Raw genomic sequence first — 20,767 nt, 5'->3', positions numbered from 1 at the left:
TCTATACATATAATAAAATTGGAGTGTCTGTTTGTAATATTAAAATAACCGCGTTTTACTAAATGCATGTGTCTGTATACACGGTCCGACATATACCTAAATAATTTTTTTTACAATTTTTGTCTGTCTGTCTGTCTGTTTGTTCCGGCTAATCTGTGGAACAGCTGGACCGATTTTGATGGTACTTTCACTGGCTGACGTAATAAGGAGTAACTTAGGCTACTTTTATTTTAGAATTATATGTATAAAGACACAATTTTTTATTAAATTCAAACGCGCACGAAGTCGCGGGCACAGCTAATATAAAATAAAAACAACATTGAATTTAAAAAAAGTAGTTATTTGCACTTGAGATGATTTAAGGATTAATACATCCAAATCTATTGAGGCATTTAAAAGTTATGGTAGTAAACGAACTCACATACAAACATTAATGTACTCGTAAACTAACCCCGTTTGGGTAGTCGTGTAATAATAATATGCCTTATACAGAATTAATAAGTCATAGTCAAATATATCGAACGATCATACGAACTAAACAATAAATTCTCATTTTTGTTAAATTTAAACGCGCACAAAGTCGCGGGCTCAGCTAGTCTCATATAAAAAGATCAACTGAAAGTCCGGATAATGCGATACAGAGTCGTAGGTAGTTTGATATAGATTAAAAATATCTACTCGTAAATATAGTCGAATTTCGGAAAATACTACCAAAAAAATCATTAAAATCCAAAAATTAACCATATTAAACGACATATTTTAAATATGTTCAAATGTTGTACAAAAAATCTGTATTATGTACATTTTGACTATTGTAAGTGTTTGACCTCAAAACGCGGATTGAATGGACTCGATACAAATGATAGCTGGTTCACGATTTATCTAAAAAGCATTCAGGAGTGTCACAAGCCCGCCTTTGATTAAACGTATTGAAACAAACAACAACTGAAACTCTGTATCAGTAAATAGGGACGTATTCATAGCAACTGTAAGCTTTCAAAGTAATTTGAACTGTTTACTTTTACTTCACTTCACTTTTATAAAAAGGAATTTATATTGGAAGAAGATTGCAAATATATATCGGGTAATTTAGGATAAAATATTCTTCTACTTCCCGTGCAAAATAGCTATAACAGTGGCATTTTTATCGGCAACGACGAATGACCTACAAGTTTTTTGTGCATCTTGATAAGAGTGGACAAAACATTTATTTTGAAACTAAGCATATTTATATGCCGAATAGTTAACAAATTTTAGCAACAAATTAAAATTAGCCAAAAATTACTGTGTACATTCTCTTAATATCCCACTGTTCGTCAATAGACTTCTTTCGCTTTATACTTTGAAACATTTAAGAGACGCCTACTCCACTGCGAATGGAAAAATATGTAGAATTTCTTTGAAAGTAACAACATGACTTTCTTATGATACTTTTCTTTCACTCTCGGACAAATTATAAAGATACGTGAAAATTTATTAGTGATACTTGTCTTAATTATTAAGATCAATGTGATAAAACGTGTCTTGAATATTTTGACTACTAAAATATTAAAATTAATAAATGATTAAGACATCTGAAGGCATACCAATTTCTTGCTCCTACAGCGCATACCGAACCATTTGGATAGATTGTCTTTATCATGAACACTTTATTATACCTAATTATTATTATTAAATTTCTCTTAGTTCCGTCTGACATCCCACTCCTATAACACTATTCATTACGCCCTATCCCGAGGAATTCTCCTTCAGTTAGCGTTGGTTGTTAAATTTAATTAGTCTTCCAATCTGCAATGTTGTTTTCTTCTGAGTAGGTCTTTGAAAAGCTCTGATTATATAAACAAATCATTTAGTAAGTTTTCTGTTCCATTTATTAAAGTTATATCAGAAAAAATATCAGCGTTAGGTATGTTAATTAGTAAATTTAAGTTTATTATCTATTTAATCAATTTTAAAAATATAAAATTGATTAAATAGATTTTAGCATTAGCATTTTTTTAGATTAAATAGATAATTTAACGATATTATTAAAAAAAAAACAATAAATTGATATACTATGCATGCATATAATATGAAGTTACTATATATTATGTTCTTTTAACAGATTCCAGCCAAAATTGCCATTTTTAACAGCTTTCTGGACTTCCATGATCAGATAGGTCGATAATCCAATAAAATTAGAGCTTAGGCGAAAGATTAACCAGTTTACGTTCTTTCCTAACACTGGGTTGCTAGTTAACTAAGTACTTATTTTTGGTTTAAACCAATACGTCGGTTTATAACCTAACCTCTGAACCAACGAGATGATAAGATGAAGATGATACCTGTACAATGTACATTTGATCATTTGATAGACTTTTAAGTACGTATAGAGGTTTTATTACTTGCCGAATGATGTGAATAATATCAGTCGTAAAAATATTTACGAATATAAGCCTACTTCGCGTATTACTTCGCATGAGAAATAATGAGAATTTTTGAAGTATTTTTTCATAATCATTTCCATCTAACAAGCAAAGAAAGGTACTTAATTTGTTTTAATAACTTTGTATAAACGACTTTTTTTATGTTGCAGGAGACTCACCTGATGATTGAGCGACTACCACCACCCAAGGACATCTACAACACCGGGACTTTGCAGATTCGATGCCGGCTTTTCAAAAACGTCTTGAAGACTCTTTTCTTAAAGGTTTCCATATCGATTCGGAAAAATCAGTACCAGCGTAAGCTGGTTCCACAGAGTGGTTGAAAAGATGCCTTAAAAATCGCACTATTGTAGATTTTCTGACACCTACATTTTTTAATTATTCAATGTTTTTATTAAAAGTAATATATAAAATCAAATTCAATACTGGGGCGACATTAAGAAGAGGTCCAACAAACAAAAAAAAAAACATATAGGCGCAAATGTGACGCCACAATCCATTAAAATGTTTAAAAAGAACTGGAAAGAGCGAAAAGCGCACAATAAGTCTTCATATGAAAAATAAATATGCGAAAATATTTTATATATTGGAGTTAGCGTTAATTAGCGTTGTCTTTCTGAGAAAATGAACAGTCCGTGTATTTATTAACGATTTTATAAATGAATTTTGAACATCAAGCAAGTTCATAGTTATAACGTAATATTATTTGAATTGTGAACAGCGTCGTAATTTTTAAAACATTATTTTAATGTAAATTTTATTTTGTAACATTCGAAAATAAAAACATGAATTATAGACATTATAAACTATGAACTAAAATGCTAATTGCTTTATTACAAATAGTATATTTATCTAATTAATAACTCGATACAACAGATTTAGTTTCCAAGTCATGGAAATGACTTGTGATGGTTTTGTTTATAAATTTATAGACATAAACGGGGTCTTTCATTTATGAAAATTAATCAAAAATCACTCATAAATGACAATATATTTGTTGAAAATAATTTTAAATTAATTAATTCCAAAAGTTTGGTAAAATTTGAGACTAAATCAAGTGTGGTTATGCTAGACCGCGAACCTTTACAACTTTGTAACATCTTAAAGTTTAAAATATCGAGCCATAAGATCAGCTTTAGTCTTATGAAATCCAATAAAATAATTATAATCTATAGTTTTGAATAATCAAATTATTTAAATATTAAAAAAATGTTTTTAGTTGTTTAAATAGTAAATAGTTAACGAAACAATATGCAATATACCATATGCGTACTATATACCTACACGATCTGGGGCTGCAGATCTCGAGATTCAAGTTCCAGGAAGATCCGATAAAATAATGGGGATTTTCTGGCATTAAATACTCAGTAGCTGTCCGATGTTTGGAAGTTGACAGGTGAAAGTGCACAACCATCTGGTTGGGTTATTCTCTCTTCCTCTGTGTTAAAATTCTCATGCTTCAGATGCACGTCTTGCGCTTGAAAACTTTTCATATCTGCTTTGTTGAAATCATAAATGTATTATCGTATCTTAATATCGTTAACAATTTTGTTAACATAGTTATTCTACAAAAAACTATATAATTCTACAAATAATAATCTATTTTGTTCTTTAAAGATTTATAAATTTCAATAATACCATCGGGCAAAATATTATAAAATTGAAGCTTGATAGTGCACTTTCAAACACGATGTATTTGTGTTAAAGTATAGGTAAAATTTAGCGCTATTTTAGTACAATTATTATAGTGATTACGCTAGACACTTCAATGACAACCATTATAATATTATGAATGGGGTTACATAATATTATAAACGGTCACTTACGTCACGTTAGAAGCAATTGTCGTAAATAAAAACAGATGAAAATCGCAGTCAAATTGTTGCTTGTGCATTAGGTCTAAATGTAGAAGAGGAGAGGATAACTAACCCAGATGGGTGTCACCAAGTAAAACACACTTAAAATTTATTGGTTATTATCTAACATAATGCATATAAATATATACAATGGCTATATATTTTAATGGTTTATCATCTATTTGATCTTTCAGTTCACAAAATTTTTGTTTGCTTTGAAAAGATTGAAATTTTTGTCCGCACATTATAGCAAATTCAATTAAAAAATCCGCTACCAACCAATTCGAGTGTTATAGTCAAACTGCAAGAAAGTCATGTTATTTGTTTTTTATTTAATTCTATTTGACATGCCTTAACGATTGATTCACTTTGCTATTATAACCTACATAGAAAATCAAAATACAATTGTCTCTTACATTTTTTTTTTAATTGTAAATAATAACAAAAGAAGATCCTGCTTTAATATTTATTTTCTTTTCAGAACTAGTGGTCATTTCTACTAAGACTATCAATAAGCAGTTGTAATGCATCAACATTGAATAAATTAATATTAGTATAAAAAAATATATTGAGTTGGAATGAATTTTGCAATTGTGCGTGTATATTAATTAGGTACGTTTATTATATTTCCATTACGCCAAGGAAATAGTAAAGATATGTAGCATCAATAAATTGAATACCAGCCGGTAAGCTTATTACTAACTGCTTTCATCTTTGCAAAGCGAATGTTTATATTTCATTAATTAATACGCAAAAAACTAAATATAAATAATATAATTTACACTTTGATTTAAAATGTGCGTAAAACGCTGATGTTTTTTTAAGCGAAAGTGACATTCCAGTAGTATTATAGTTGCATCAGTGTTAACGCTCTTTCGACATGAGTTATCTGATAAACACAAAAAAAAACATATATCTTATACCTATTTTTATTGGTGTTCTATTAAAAATATACATAGAAATTGTACATAAATGATTGCTTTAACATTTAAAAGCACATGACTGTAAGTACCCGTGAATATAATAGAATAATATGTGGGAGAAATTGCCACACATAAAAATACAGATACAAGTCGCATTCAAATTATTGCCAGACCCTTATGCCTCCCAAACAACTAATGACAATAAAACCGAAAATTCCCTTTACGACCTTAAAATAAATTTGTTGAAAAGTTACCACATTCTCCGCACCGAACGGGTTTACTAAATCATCCTCGAATTTGAATGAATTATTAAGTTTTTATATATATTTGGATATATACAAAATTAAAAATATTCTTGTAATCAGTATCCAAAATTATTATTAATATTCTCAATTCTGGCTAAACGAATTGATTAAATCACTGATATGAATTAAAAAGGACGTAAATGACAAACCACGACAATACCAAATAAGCAGAGAAAAATGGTCTAAGAAATTTGAATCCGCCTCAAAAATGTTACGATATAAAATCATATAATTAATACCCTATAGCACTCAGGAAAAAGGCATCTTTCTACCAGTGAAAATAATTTTTGAATTCCAGAGACTACCCTTTACAAAAAAAAAAAAAACAAATTTAACCTCTTTAATATTAGTATAGATAAGTAATCAGGTTACGCAAGCGACTTCGCATAGACTTTAATTTAACACGGAAACCTTATTTCGTATCCATTCGACGCTACTAGTTATAAAAAGTAATTTGTGTTTATTATAATAATTATTAACGTAACCTTATGAGTTTGTGGCGGTGTGACGCTGGGTTTTGATATGCTAAACAGTCATTTTTGCTTATACAAATTAAATCCTAACTACGATCTCTTTGACTATAAAATTTAAACGTTACATTAATAAAGTTATAAACATGAGGATCATTTGAAGCAACCTTTAATAAACATGTAGTTATAATCCAAATCATAAATAAATATAAACTTTTGAGTCTTTTTGAAATTGGCGCTTGTAAATTATACAAAATTTGGTAAAAATGTATACATATAGGTATATATTCGAATATTTAATACATATCTAATAACAGTACCCACTACATATTAACAAAGATTTGTGTTTGGTCTGCTCACGATATTTACCTTAACTTATTATTTACATAAATTGTATTTTTTTTTATTTGATTTAGGTAATTACAAATTATAACTCCGTACTGTAAAAATTAAAAACTACAATGTATTAAAAGTATTCAAAACAAGGCATGCATTTATGCTTATACATATATATACAAAATAAAAAATAACAGCAATTGTTGACTTCAGTAATATTTTTTTACAATTTCTGCCGTCCTTGGATCTACTTGTATACAGTTATTCCCAATCTATCCACCCATCATCACAGTTAACTATCGCCCTTCCATCCATTTACTATACACCCGTCCACCTATAGTGGACATCCAGGCACTGATCCCTATTCATCTACCAATTCACCCTTTCTTCCGTTCACTATCAACAGTTGGGTCAATTGCATTGAGTGGTGTATCTACAAATTCACCTAAATGTATTCACTTATACAGCTATTCATACATCGTGCCCTTGTTTACCTTTTAGTAGATGTAACTGACAAAATTCTCGTAGTGATTTTTAACTCTGCCGACTGTTTAACTCTAACAACCCTGCCATGGGTTTTATTAAACTCGAATGGAATTTTACAAAATCCGTTTTAAGCTAAGAAATATCCATCAGATTTTAACTCTTACTTTTTCTAGTATGTCTAATAGTTTTGGAGATTTGGTAGTATCGACTAACGACTCCTTTTCTCATCCTTTGAAAGATACATTTTGTTTTTTTTTTTAAACAAATGTATTAACTCCCTCGTATCGTTATAGATCTTAATTCATAAGATATTATATACCTATTTAAAATTTTATTATTAATTAAGAGCAAAATGTATGTTTATTGACTATTTCATCACTGCACACTTACCATTAAACTTAAAACTTTAATAAATTTTGAGCCGTATTGACATAGACGCATAGTTTAAATCACTCTGTATGAAATATTGGTAGATGAAATATTTACGACTACATGCTTCATCAAAACATGGACTTGCTGTACCGGAACAAAAGCATTGTAGGTACTAGAGAATTTTGTTAAACTAAAAATTTACACATTTCATAATAATTCACTAAACTAGACGCGAGCAACTCAGTAAAAACACATGAAAACAGTAAAACCTTCATGTGTCAGAATCATAACTCAAACGTTACATATCTAAAGTTGCAATCAAATTCGAACAGTTTATTTTAAATTTAAAAATAGAATATTATTCTTCTGCATTAATTTGTTTGCACGTTCTAAATTAAATTATTTCATAACGATATTATTGTCACAGGATTGTTACATTAAATATAATATGCAATTAAACATAAAGATCTTTAAAACACGTAGTATCGACAGATTTGTAATAATGACGAATAGAAATTGCTCATCAATAGCGAGCCGCAGTTGGTTTCTACGTTCGCATATACATAAAGTAATTGATGTCCGTCGATTAAGTTAATTGATGAGCATTTAACCGTGGCAATATGTCGGCATATTGAAGTCCAAAATGCTGATGTAAATTTAAATAATATATTTTCGATTATGAAATAAACATATGAGTATAATTAATATTAATACATCATATAATAAATATTTATTCATTTAGACTTAAAATTGTATTTTTTAGTCATAATTGTATTTTTTTTTAACAGAACGCAGTGCAAATATAATTATTCAGTCGTGTTAAACGTATTTAGAAACACATATGTAAATGTGAGGAGTGATCATTTAAACTTTATTAAATCAAATCAAATGAATATAATATAAAATTGTTATACAAAGTCATATTTAAAATAGTCTCTCCTGGTTCCCACCCGACGCAAAGCTGCCCATAATGCAGGCTGCATTTCCACGCTGTACGGCAATGGACAACCTCCGCGCCAGGTAGGACCCGGAGCAATTGTCAAATCCCCTCTCTCTAAGGCGATAGCCAATCTCCCTGATTAAAGGAAGGGCATCCGACCCCCAACATCCTGACGTCTCGAACGCTAGTGGCACAAATAAAAATCTTTTACACAAGGGGGCATATTTCTCCCGCTTTTTCGCTGCCGCACTCTCAGCAGCCGCCCCAGCCGTCCGTGTTGTATGAGCTAGGTGAGATACTGCAAAGGTATTGTGTAAATTAGAATAATTAATTAATTTAAATGTAACCGCATAATGTAAATCTCTATTTTCCGTTCATAATCTGAGAGTACGAAAATCCAACTCGAACGTAGAGAGATTTGGTGCAGGATCAACGGCTCTCCGTGCTTTCCGAAGCACTTAAGTATACACTGCGAACTTTTAGTTTTAAGAGTTATATTGAGAATTACTTGACAAAACACACCGTTGGATGAAAACAGGACCTCGCGATCACCAGCCTCATAAGTTAGCCACTAGACCAACGAGGCAGTCAAAAAGTTTTATATATATGTATAATGGATAACTTCTCTCATTTTCGGAGTTCAGTGAAACTTACGTCGTGATGAAAATACGGTGGTTTCGAGCCGCCGTATTGCACCGCCACCACATTGCAAGTTCTAAAACTTTTTGAATTTCAAACCTTGACTCAACAACATTATTCTATGATAAGTGAAATTTAATAAGAAATGTATAACGCTTTTCATTTTTTTGTCTTAATTAGTTTTCGTTGCTCCAACAAGGCACAGATTGAAGAAGGAGCATTGTTTCATTCAAGCCAGTGTTTATATGGTGCATTTTATTTTTTTAGAAGTAAAACACTTTGGTACGAGCGACAATAAAATGTCAATTTGACAGTTGCTGACACGCGAACTAAATTGCAGGTTATTATTTTTATTTATCAAACATTCATTTTATGCTAAGCCGCTAATTTCCTAAATATATTTGTTAAATACATCTTTAACCTCCAAAAATCACGATTTCATAGCAATTATTTAAAATGAGAGCTCTTATCTCATTCCATTGCCTGACGGGTGGGGACGGCTTGAGACATTTATATTTCACAGACGGGACCTAAAAGAAAAATGGATAAGAAACGACAATTTGATTTTATAAGATATTTTCAATGTTAATCTACTTGATGGAGTGCATGAAATAAAATTTCGCAATTTATTAAACTTATACATCTGTAAAATGAATGAATCGTGAATCTACAAAATTGTGTCATATTGGTTAATCAATTTAGGATAATAGATTGCAAAAAAAATTGATGAAACCGATAATGACTGTTGACAAAGAAGGCATTAAATCCTCCTGCTAACCAAATTTCCGAATGTAGCAGAGATTGTAGTACAAAGCTGTGCACAAGCACATGTTCATTTTGTCATTACTTTTATAGACTGACTGAATGGCTATTCGACTCCACCAGAGAACATCTTCCCCCCTTGATTTTCGATGCACAGGATTATAACACGGACAACTTCCTAATTCCGGGCTATTGACAATTTAATAATAGAAGCTCCAATTATTTCTATTGGTCCGGATTCCAGAAGGAATTCGATTCAGGATCGCTGCTATAGCGATAAAGCCACCTGTTGCATCTAAAACAATTGAACTAGCCATAATTTTTATGGGTATGTTCATTATATTAATTAGACTAAAATAAATATTAAAAACAATCACAAAATATGTTTTTATAAAATTAATATTTAGCAAATTGTAACAAAAATATAAATAAAAGTTATCTATGAAGATTAAAAGAAATTCAATTTTTATTATTATCATATTATAACTTATATTATGTTAATATTATAACTACTTATCAGTATCGACTTCGTACGTAAAAAAATGATTTAAAAACTCCCACATTCTCCCCATGAAAACCGAAATTTTAAGTCAATCCAACCAATTTTTTTTAAATCTCGTGGCAGCTATGCAGTGGCATTTCGTTTATATATACTTATATTAAACTCAAAAATATAATGCTAATTATTATAGAGATCAATTAACTATTAAGTTTCATTGTTAAATAATTAATTGAGCGTTGAGTGAATGATTAAAGAACGATAGATCGATCTGCAATGTCAACAAACCTCAGCGGTTTAACTGTTAATACGTTAAGTGTAGCGTATCAATAAAAGATAATAGCAATTCATTATTAGTTTTTATTCGTTTCGTAAACGGACTAATATATCGTCGTCGATTAATTTAATCGATGTGCAGTTGACTCGGCAATAAACCGAGTTATAAATTTTGCTCTTGTTGTGAAGTTAAATATTGTCTATTCGTAACGAACCATTATGCATACGTAATTAACCAATTAATTATTTTAATATAATGTCATATATTATATGTATTATAGTATAGCGCATAAATATTTCACGTGAAGATGAAATCGTGTAAAGCGTATATTTTTGAAAGATTTTATTAACATGAAAAAAAATACTTTATTGTAGCGTATTAAGTTTCATTATAAAATACAGATAGACAGAACAAATATTAATTACAAAAAAGAAAGTGTATCAGACATATTGGCGATAGCGATCTTTCTCGCGGCAAATTCGAGTATAGTATGATTTGACTTACAGAGAATAGTAATAGTAGTATAATAGTGGTGTTAGATTATATATTGTACGCTTATATATACATAAATATTAAATATACACACACATAGATAAATACTATTGAGACTGATATTAATATTTCCCTCTACTATTATAAATGTTTAAGGATTACGATTTTGTACGGATGCGCAATTCCATAGTTTCACTAAAATCAAAATGTATTCAATCAATTAGGCTTTTATCAATAAGGCTTTTTTTACATGCACTTTTGAATCGTCATTTTACAAAAACACGTTTATTAAAAGTTAAGCTACCACCGGTTCGGAATATTAATTCCACCGAGAAGAATCGGCAAGAAACTCTGTAGTTACTATTTTCCAAACAATTTTAAATACAAAGTTATGTTAGATAAATACAATAATACCTATATATAATATATCCTGACTGAAAGTCAACTATTCTGACTATGAAGGAATCATTGTGAATGGCTTACCGGAAGTTAGATCTTGACTTCCAATTGTGAGCGAAGTTTATAGTGAAGCAGAAAATTAGTACCAAATAAAGAAAATAGTTCAGAATTAATTACGAGGTAGTTAAAATATAATGTATGTTAAAATTTTCATTTAAAAATAATTCAATTATATGTATATATATTTGAAATCTATAAATATATTTTTCAAACCAATAAGAATCATAAGAACCTAATAAACGCTCAGTAGTTTTGTATTTTTCAAATCGAATGAATAAGTTCAATACTAATTCGCTCTTCTATTTTTAGTTTCATCCTGTCATCGTTTCATCTTAGTGTGTAGCATTTTACAGGATTTTTTCCATTCCTGGTGTGTATTTGAAATTCTTAGTGTAACGATTTACCGTGCGGAGAGTGAAAATAATTTCGATTTTTGCTGATCGTAATTCAAGACAGGGAAAATTATACCTAATTCTCATATTTGATTATGATTTCGCATACTTATAGCTATAAAATTATATCGTAAACTGCAAAACCGAGGTCATAATTGAATTGCAAACATAACGTGTAGGTACTAGCTTTATTTAAGTCCAAATTATCACAAGATAAATTAAAGTTGATAACTACTTCAACTGATAGTCCTTCAACAACAAAAATCAAAAGTCACAAACTTTTGTAAGTCCAATCGAAATATCCAAAGTCGAAATTGAAAATGCAGTCGTCGTTATTGAATATTGCATACACTTCACACAATACATCATACATATATGGTTAAGGCTTTAAAATTAATATATATTGGTCAAGTAAATAAAGTATTTCGGGATGGTCATGGTGATTTGAATTTAATACACATACCGGTGAAAATCGCTTAAAATGAAGTTCTTGACATTGATATATTTTGTCCACTCACGATATTATAAAATATTTATTGACTAATGCTATGGGTACTTATATCTAGTAGAATTGTAAATCCTCTACCTAAATATATAAATAGCTAACATTTCAGCAAAAATACTATTATTTTCGCCGTAAAAAATAATTTGTCCTCAAGATATTATAGTTAAGAAATATTTAAATTAAAAAAAAAATGATTTAAATATTTATATATTTATTGTTGAAATAATACAATAATACACATACATAAATAGTTACATTTATTTTAAATTTTTAATTTAGGTCCAAACATATGTTCAAATACCAAATTTAGCAATATTACTTTCTCATGTTGCAAAAATTAAATAACAAAAATGAACATAAGCCGCAGTTACAATGCGGCCGTTTTTTGATAAATCAATATCTTATGAAATATTAATAACCCTTCGCGTGGGCGAACGCAGCTTATGGGTTAAAAGGGTGCAAAATCCCAACACGATCTTGAGCAAACCAGCTAAATTGTATGGTTATCACAAACTTTTAAAGAAATAGGTAATTTGTCCGCTGTAGGGGGGGGGTGCTTCAGATGCCACCAGATTTATGTGTAATGGCCGTCTATGGAACACAAAATATAACTATTAAGGTAGTCTTTTTTTTATATTTCTAATTGTATTCCGGTCCCTTTGTTGTTTGTCTGTTGTGTGTGTATGTATTTAAATGTTTTTCTATCAATTGGTCAGTTTATGTTGCTTGTATGTCCGTCACGTTGACTATCTGCTGAAAATTTACTGAATTCTACTTAAGAAAACATATCTTTATTTTTTAGGATGCCTATTTAAATAAAAGAAAAGTTCTACGTTTTATTGCAAAATTTTGTTTTTTAAATCTCCTAAACAGTTTATTGAGTGTATTTCTTTTTGACTCTTTTGTTAAATGTTTAACTTCAAGTATAATCAAATATAAAAATACATAAATAATATTTTATTGAGTCAGATCTTGTATGTGATAAATAAGAATATTACGGATCTTAAGCAACCAACTGATCTTAGTTACTGTCTAATTAATGATCGTCAGTACGGGTTTCGAACAAAACGGTCCATCTTGATGTTGTGATCTTTTAGCGTACGCAACACAACTTAGGGTTGAAGATATCGACAAGTTTGGGGAAAAATCAAAGTAATCAAGTCTTCTTTCCAAGCTGCCGGCCTACGGTCTTTGATCTGCATCTGGATTGTCAGCTTCCTATACGAGCGTAGCCTTCGCGTTTGATGGTTGTTTTTCAAACATCCATTTAATGAAGATGACAACAGTGTACGAAAGGTACCACGGACGCACAGTAGCCGGCGAGCGGAAATTGAGGAGAGGTGAAGGTTTCTTGTTTTTGTATTCGATAGAGCGTTAGAACTCATTGCCAAATAGTGTTCTGATAATCTTGTTGATTTAGTAATATTAAGAAAACGGAATCATTCGCTTTCATGGTAAAAAAAATGTCAAAACAGACTACATAAAATCAGGGTCTTGAAAGTGTGATCCGTGTTATTGGCAACGTAAATGTCACACACACCCTCGAACCCTTACAATGTGTCGAGAGATAGCGGCGCTGAGCACTTTCTATCGACTGTATATCACGGTGAGTGCTCTGAGGAATTAACTCTAATTCCTGCTTATCCTTTCCTTCACAAAATAATAGTCTGCCATTTTACGTGCTAAGAGAAAAGGCTCAATATTTCATTTTTGCTAATTTTTTTGTCGGGACTATTGTGAGTAATTATTTTAAATGATTTTTACCCATACCTCACCCATAGCTCATTCATCATATGAAAAATTAAAACCCACGGCGTGATAAGGCCTCTTCTTTTGAGGCTAATGTTTTTGGAGCTTATTCTATGACGCTGGTCTACTGCTAGTTAGTGAAAAAACATGTGGTAATTTTTTATCCGACACACACAAGTATTCTCGCTTTGTTTTCCTTCACCCACAAGCGTGATGTTTTAATATTTTTTTAATGATAACTACATATATAAAAGTTTCATATATAATATAGGTAGGTCGGACAAATAGGCTACCTCATCGTACGTGGTTACCACCGAGAATAGACATTAGCGCTGTGAGAAATATTAACCATTCCACCACGAAGGTTTGGAGCTAACATTTTATGACCTACTGGCTCACTAGCTCTTCAAACACAACCATACAAAGTATTGCTCTTTAGGGAATTTTGATACCTTATAACAACCCTACCTAGTAATTTAATTATAAACAGAATTTTAGCATATGAAAATTAAGTGGTGCTACCGCTGGTCAGCCCATTGGGTCATCGTTGCTGTCGTCGTATTATGAACCACATTCATAAATAAATATTTTCTTCGCGTAAACTAAATTGTAATATGATAAATGATGTACGTATATATGAGAAGCAATGAGTTAATTTATTATATTTTTTGTAATGTATAAAATCTCCATCCAGAATATATCTGTAAAATCGACTCAGACAAACAAAACCAGTAATTTTCCAAAACACAAAATTTAATGAAGTTATATTTGGAAGGTCACTTATGGACTGGACGGGTGGGGAACTGGGTAAGTGGAGGATTTATATCTATTTGCCAAAAAAAAAGCTCACGTATTCCAATACTTTTATGCATATGTAATGATAAAAACCACTATAGGTCTTTACTGTAGCAACAGTGATAAAGAAAATTTATTTTAAATGCATAAACAATTTAGCTAGTTTATTAGCACTTACAAAGTTTCAAGAAATTTTCACCTTGGAAATTGGGGAGAGTCAGCCTAATACGCCCTTTATAACAATTTTTGTCGAGTTTCAGAATGAAGAGAACTTTATTATATATTTTTTCTTACTAACTTTAACACTCCTTTTTTACCCTTTTAGTAATAAAGAAAATAAAATGTACTTTTTATTAGTTTTTATAAATACTTACTGTATTTATTTTTCTATCATCAGAAATTATTGAAAGTATTTCTTTTATCGGCTAACCATTACATTACTATTTATAAATTTCAGATCCCAGGGAATATAACTCATATCAAATTGGTATAAAAAGTTAATGGGTTTTGCCTTCAAGGGGTCCTTAGTAGAAGCCCGAAGTTTGATAATTTCGGAGTTTACACACTCTTGATTGGGTTACTAAGATCCTGCATCTGAACTCTCTCCATTTCTATAGGATCGCCGTTTCATCCTACAAAAGAACGAAGAATAGAGTGTTTTTTTAAGAACGGTGGCTATGCTCAAAGCGGTCTTATTTAATTTTTCTATACAATAGTAAAAAGGTAATCTTCTTCCCAAATGAGAAGAGGTTTTTTTTAAAGATTATTAATTTAATGTATGTCCTTACTCACTACTTAGCTAACTCAGGTGACTCCTGAAATATTGTTTCAAATATTCCGATATTCAATATTTCAAGCATTCCAATGATTGAACCTGTTGGAGTTCATAAAATCAATGCACTCGACTATTACTACACGCTGTTGTTTTCACTCGTTTGAAGTTTTCGCTTCGTTCTAGTTTCCATTAACAAAACATAAAAATCAAAGCAAATTTTAGACGTTACCTACTGCATAAAAAATTATATTGGTACCTAGTTATTGACGTTGAAAGGCGTATTTTTTGGTGAAAACGTTTTATTTTTGTAAACGTGTATAAATATTATGTCATAAATGCTTTCAAAAATTTTGCTTTTATTAAAACCAGGACACTGACACTCGACGAGTACTCGGCACGCGCATACATACACACAAAAACATATCAAACTTAGAGCACGACAGGCATCTTTATTTTTTTTTATAACGTGGATAGGCCGACGGGCGTATGGGCCGCCTGTTGGTATGTTGTCGCCACCACCTATACATTAGCGCTCTATGTAATAATAACCATTCCTTACATCGCCAATGCGTCACAAACCTTGGGAGCTAAGATGTGCTGTGCTGTGCCTGTAGTTACACTAGCTTATTTATTAAATTATCATGTATTCCTGTTTAGCGTTGCAATATCTGATGAGTGGGTTGTACCTGCCCAGACCGTCTTGCACAATAAACCATCAAGTAGATCTGTTCACTCACTCTCTATAGAGTGTATCTGTGTTAGTGCGCACTATGATATGTCCTTCACAGTTGACTCGGATACACTGTTGGACACTGAGGACACAATTATGGACACACAACAGTGAACAATATTTGCTGCCCAATTAGCCAATCTTTCTTAAGAATGACCACTTTGAACGAAATTAGTCAGAAGAAGTATAACAGGCGATAAATTAAAACTATATACTACAACATTGGAGGGATCTTTCGTGAATTTCAACTACCCGAACCTTTTAAATTACAATTGTAAGTACAAAGTTAAAATATAATCGCTTCCTATTGCACCAAGCACGGCACAAAAGGAATTTCATCTAATACCACTTAATTGCAAACACTGTTACATACATTGTTCGTCTTGAAGCCTAATGTTCTTGTAAATTACATTTAAAGTATAAAGCAGTTGCCAACTGTTGGCTAATTATCTTTTTGATTTCTCATTTCTAGATAAAACATAAAGAAATATTTGCATATTTAGAGAAAATCTACATTAAAAATGCAAAAACAAATTCATTTACGGAATTTAATTCAAATTTATACAAATCTGTTATGAAAATTAATTTAATAAACTACTTTATACGAAACTTAAAAAAAAAATTAAATAACGGTAACGAACGCAATTCGAAATCAATAAATTTTAAAACATCATCTTTTATAAATTTTAAAATACATAATACAAATAATTTTCGGTATTTCTCGTGATGTTTTCCTTTTAGACTTTTATGGTAAAAAAATAAGCTACATTGCGGTTAGTAGAATACTTATATATAAATAAAACGAGTGTTCTAATTATACGGAACTTCCACGTAGTTATTATTAATTAAAACACGCGGATATAAGGAGATACAATTAATCATTCTGATAAATTGTGTTGTTATTCCATTAAAAACTTGATTAAACTTAATGTTGCCAAGAAATCCTATGGGGTATAACAGATAGAGACATTGAAGCAACTTAGTTTTTGATTGCAAATTGTAACCCAGTTCAATCATAACAGTCTCACTCATCAGATCTTTGCATCGAGAAGGAGACAGTTTCGCAAACTTGATGCACTCCGGGAAACGTTCAGAAGTTCGCTACTAAATCACACCATTTGAAGTTACCTGCCTCCGCGCGCTTAAATGATACTTAGTTTCCGTAAGAAAATTGTTTACGTATTTCATGTTATTACTTGGTTACGTGTGGTCTCTGTATATTTTAATAATTAAGTACGAAATATAATTAATTTAAATTTAATTCAGCTAGTATTTCTGCCAACATTCCACGCGGCAAGCGGTCACGATTTGTAGGTACAATTGCTATTTTTAATTACGATTTGTAAATATTTATTTAAATTCTCAATGTAAATAATGCTTACTTACATTAATATAATATAATGTTATTACTATATGATTTATAGATTTTTATTACCCATATATAATACTCGGCACTCATTCAACATTCTGCAAGAATACTTTCTTGCAGAATGTTTCAAATGAAGTGAGAACCGGCTTAGATCATTTGTTTTAAACGCATCAATGAATCATTCAATAGTAGACCTCAAAATCAACACTAAACCCTAAAATGGCAAATGCTGGCAAATGTTAATCAAATCTGTTTTTTATTCGGTTTTCAACCTATTCCTGAAATAATTGGTTGGAGATCAAGCAAGGGGACGAAAGATCACACACACACACACACATCAGCCCGCATTCGTCCACTGCTAGACATAGACCTCTCCAAATGCACGCCACTGTGGTCTTTCTTCGGCAACTCGCATCCAGCTCCTGCCAGCCGTCTTGCGCAAATCGTCACTCCACCGTGCCTGAGGACGTCCTACACTACGTTTGCCGAGACGCGGTCTCCACTCTAGAACACGTTTTCCCCAACGGTTATCGGTTCTACGACAAATATGACGAAAGATCATTACTTTCTAAATAAGTAGGATAATGGGTAAATAGGTTAATTGAAAATAAATAGTCTTAACCGCATATAACTGGGATTTTTAGTCACAAAAAACTGTAAACTCTCATCAACCGTTGCACTTTTCGTTTATATAATCGTACGCTATCATAAAATCTCCGTTAAACTGGTTAGTTAGAAATTGGTTAAGAAAGTGTTAGGATGTAACTATTAGTAAAATGTTGTCAAATAATCTGTTTCAATCTCGTTGGCTATGATTAGTTCTTCTATTATTATTTTGAGACTCGTATCTTTTAGTTTAAGAGTTCGGCAGAAGGCTATTTTAGAGTAGGGTATATACTCTCAATAATAATAGTTAGTATATAATGGATTTTTTTTAATTAGTAGTTAAATCAGACAATAACTTATATGTATATAATTATTAGTAATAACAATACAATCAGGGGACATAATCATTTTGTCATGAGATTACCTATAGAAGTTCAGTATGTAGAGTCATGTTCCCGCCCATAATGTAAGCTTAAGGCAAGCTCGTAAATTTTCTATTAGTTTTTTTAATAGTTATTTTATTAATTTGTGTAAATATTACATTTATTAGTATTACTATTAGTAATTTATAAACAAAAAGTTATGATATAAATAGTAGCGAATAACACACGTATATTAAACGTTTGTGACCTCTCGTAGTTTAATTAAATTTTTAATTTATTGTAACCCCGGCGTACGGCGCGAGCAAGGCGCTCTTGGTTCACAAACTGCTCTTATCTTTATCTAATTTTAACTTGCACTGTAAAATGGTTTAAAAATTTTAACCATAAACGAGTTCAGCTCTTAATAAAATTTACTTAAATAATATCTGCGAGTGTAAAATTGTATATCTGTCACTAATGATTCTCTATTACAAATTATGTATAACTTATCCCTTGCATAAATTTCGTTAATACGAAATTTACTTAATAGTAAATTGACGGTTATGACGTAGATATTTTTAATTTAGCATAAGTAATCAAATCAATACATTTATAGTTATTGAAGTAATACATTTGTAGAAAAAGTTACTCTCCGAACTTGTTTTGGTTAGGGGATCATTATTTAAAGAACAAGAATATAGGAATTGTCATATTTAATTATGACGTGCACGTCATTGTGAGATTCTTGCTAGTATTTTTTATTTTATACGATTTTTCATAAACATGTAATAGCACTCTAGATACACTCTAGATAAAATCAATAATAATAGATATAATTTTGTTTTTTAATCTAAAATTATTTGCTTGATTCTCAATTACAAATTCATGCAGTCCATATCTACTGAACTTTGACTTGACTTTAAAAACTCTTTCTCTAAAGTTTTTTTTTCGTACTTGTGTAAATATACACAAGGGTACAACACATGTATGCTACCATTTTCTATTAATGTAATAAATTGCAAATGTAATAGTGCTGAAAAGCCATTAGAACGACGGAGCATAAAGGAAATAAAAATACATAAGTGAACAACATAAAATCGCTACAGATTGCATACCGATAATATTAAAATATCAAATGACTAAATAAATAGGTAGATAGCTACAGTATGCTACACCGTCACCCTCCCCCTGCAAGCATGACAAGATTGATGGCAGTTTGATAAAACGGAAGGATAACGTCGACATTGAGTGAATATAGTGAGGATGAACTTATGTTGAATAGTATTATAATGTGGCAAGGAAGTCGCACGCACGATATTGTTCAGGGTTCAGTTTTAAATAAAAAGTAATATGCAAATGTCAATGGACCCATAAAATAGAGTATTTATATTTGTCTGGGCTTTTACGTTGGTTCTCTTGCACAAATAAAAGGGTTTTCTTTTTAATTTCGCTTTTAGTAATATGATTTTGTGACGTTTAAATTTTAAGCAAAGAACTCAAAAATTATAAATAAGTATGTATAAGTATGTTTATTGAAGCTAAACAATATCAAAAATCAATGTCAAAATATTATTTATTTAAGTAGTTTCATAAAAGCATTTTGGAGATTAAGTCAATAAAGTACAATTACATTTTTGTATATCCTGCCTAGAAATCAAAAAATACTAAGTCCACCCTTTCTTATCATGTATATTAGAGAGTATATTCATTGATTAATATGCCTTATTTATCAACGTTTTTTTGACATAAGCTTTAAATTTTTAATAGGCCAAACTTAAATTAATTGGATGAAAAATAATATATTACATTTTTTTATATGATTAAATAAAATTATTTTGAAAAAACTATATGTTATAGGTTTTTATTCTTGTTGTTTCAAAAGTAACGTTTGGAAATATTGTTTCGAAACAAACTACTATATAGTATATTTTGACAGTGCCACATGGGATAATAAACTATCAACTTTTAACAACTAAGCAAGAACAGGAAAACGCTATGTTCGCTGTAAGTAGGTGATACGTGTATAAGCAAAGACATTACGCAACAGCTCCTTGTTTACCAATAGGCACTTCGTAGCTCGTGAACACTTTGTTTGCGGAGATTGTTTGTATCCTCCGTAAGTGCTTATGAAGCATTAATAAAATTTGATGTCGTGCTATGAAACGTATTGACAACCATATAAGACTCAAAATGCAATAATTGTCCATTTCAAACTTATTACCTTGTCAAGGAAATAAGCTAT

The sequence above is a fragment of the Vanessa atalanta genome, chromosome 3 (genome assembly GCF_905147765.1).
Source record: "Vanessa atalanta chromosome 3, ilVanAtal1.2, whole genome shotgun sequence".
In the NCBI taxonomy this organism is placed as follows: domain Eukaryota; kingdom Metazoa; phylum Arthropoda; class Insecta; order Lepidoptera; family Nymphalidae; genus Vanessa; species Vanessa atalanta.
This window is presented reverse-complemented; position numbering follows the sequence as displayed.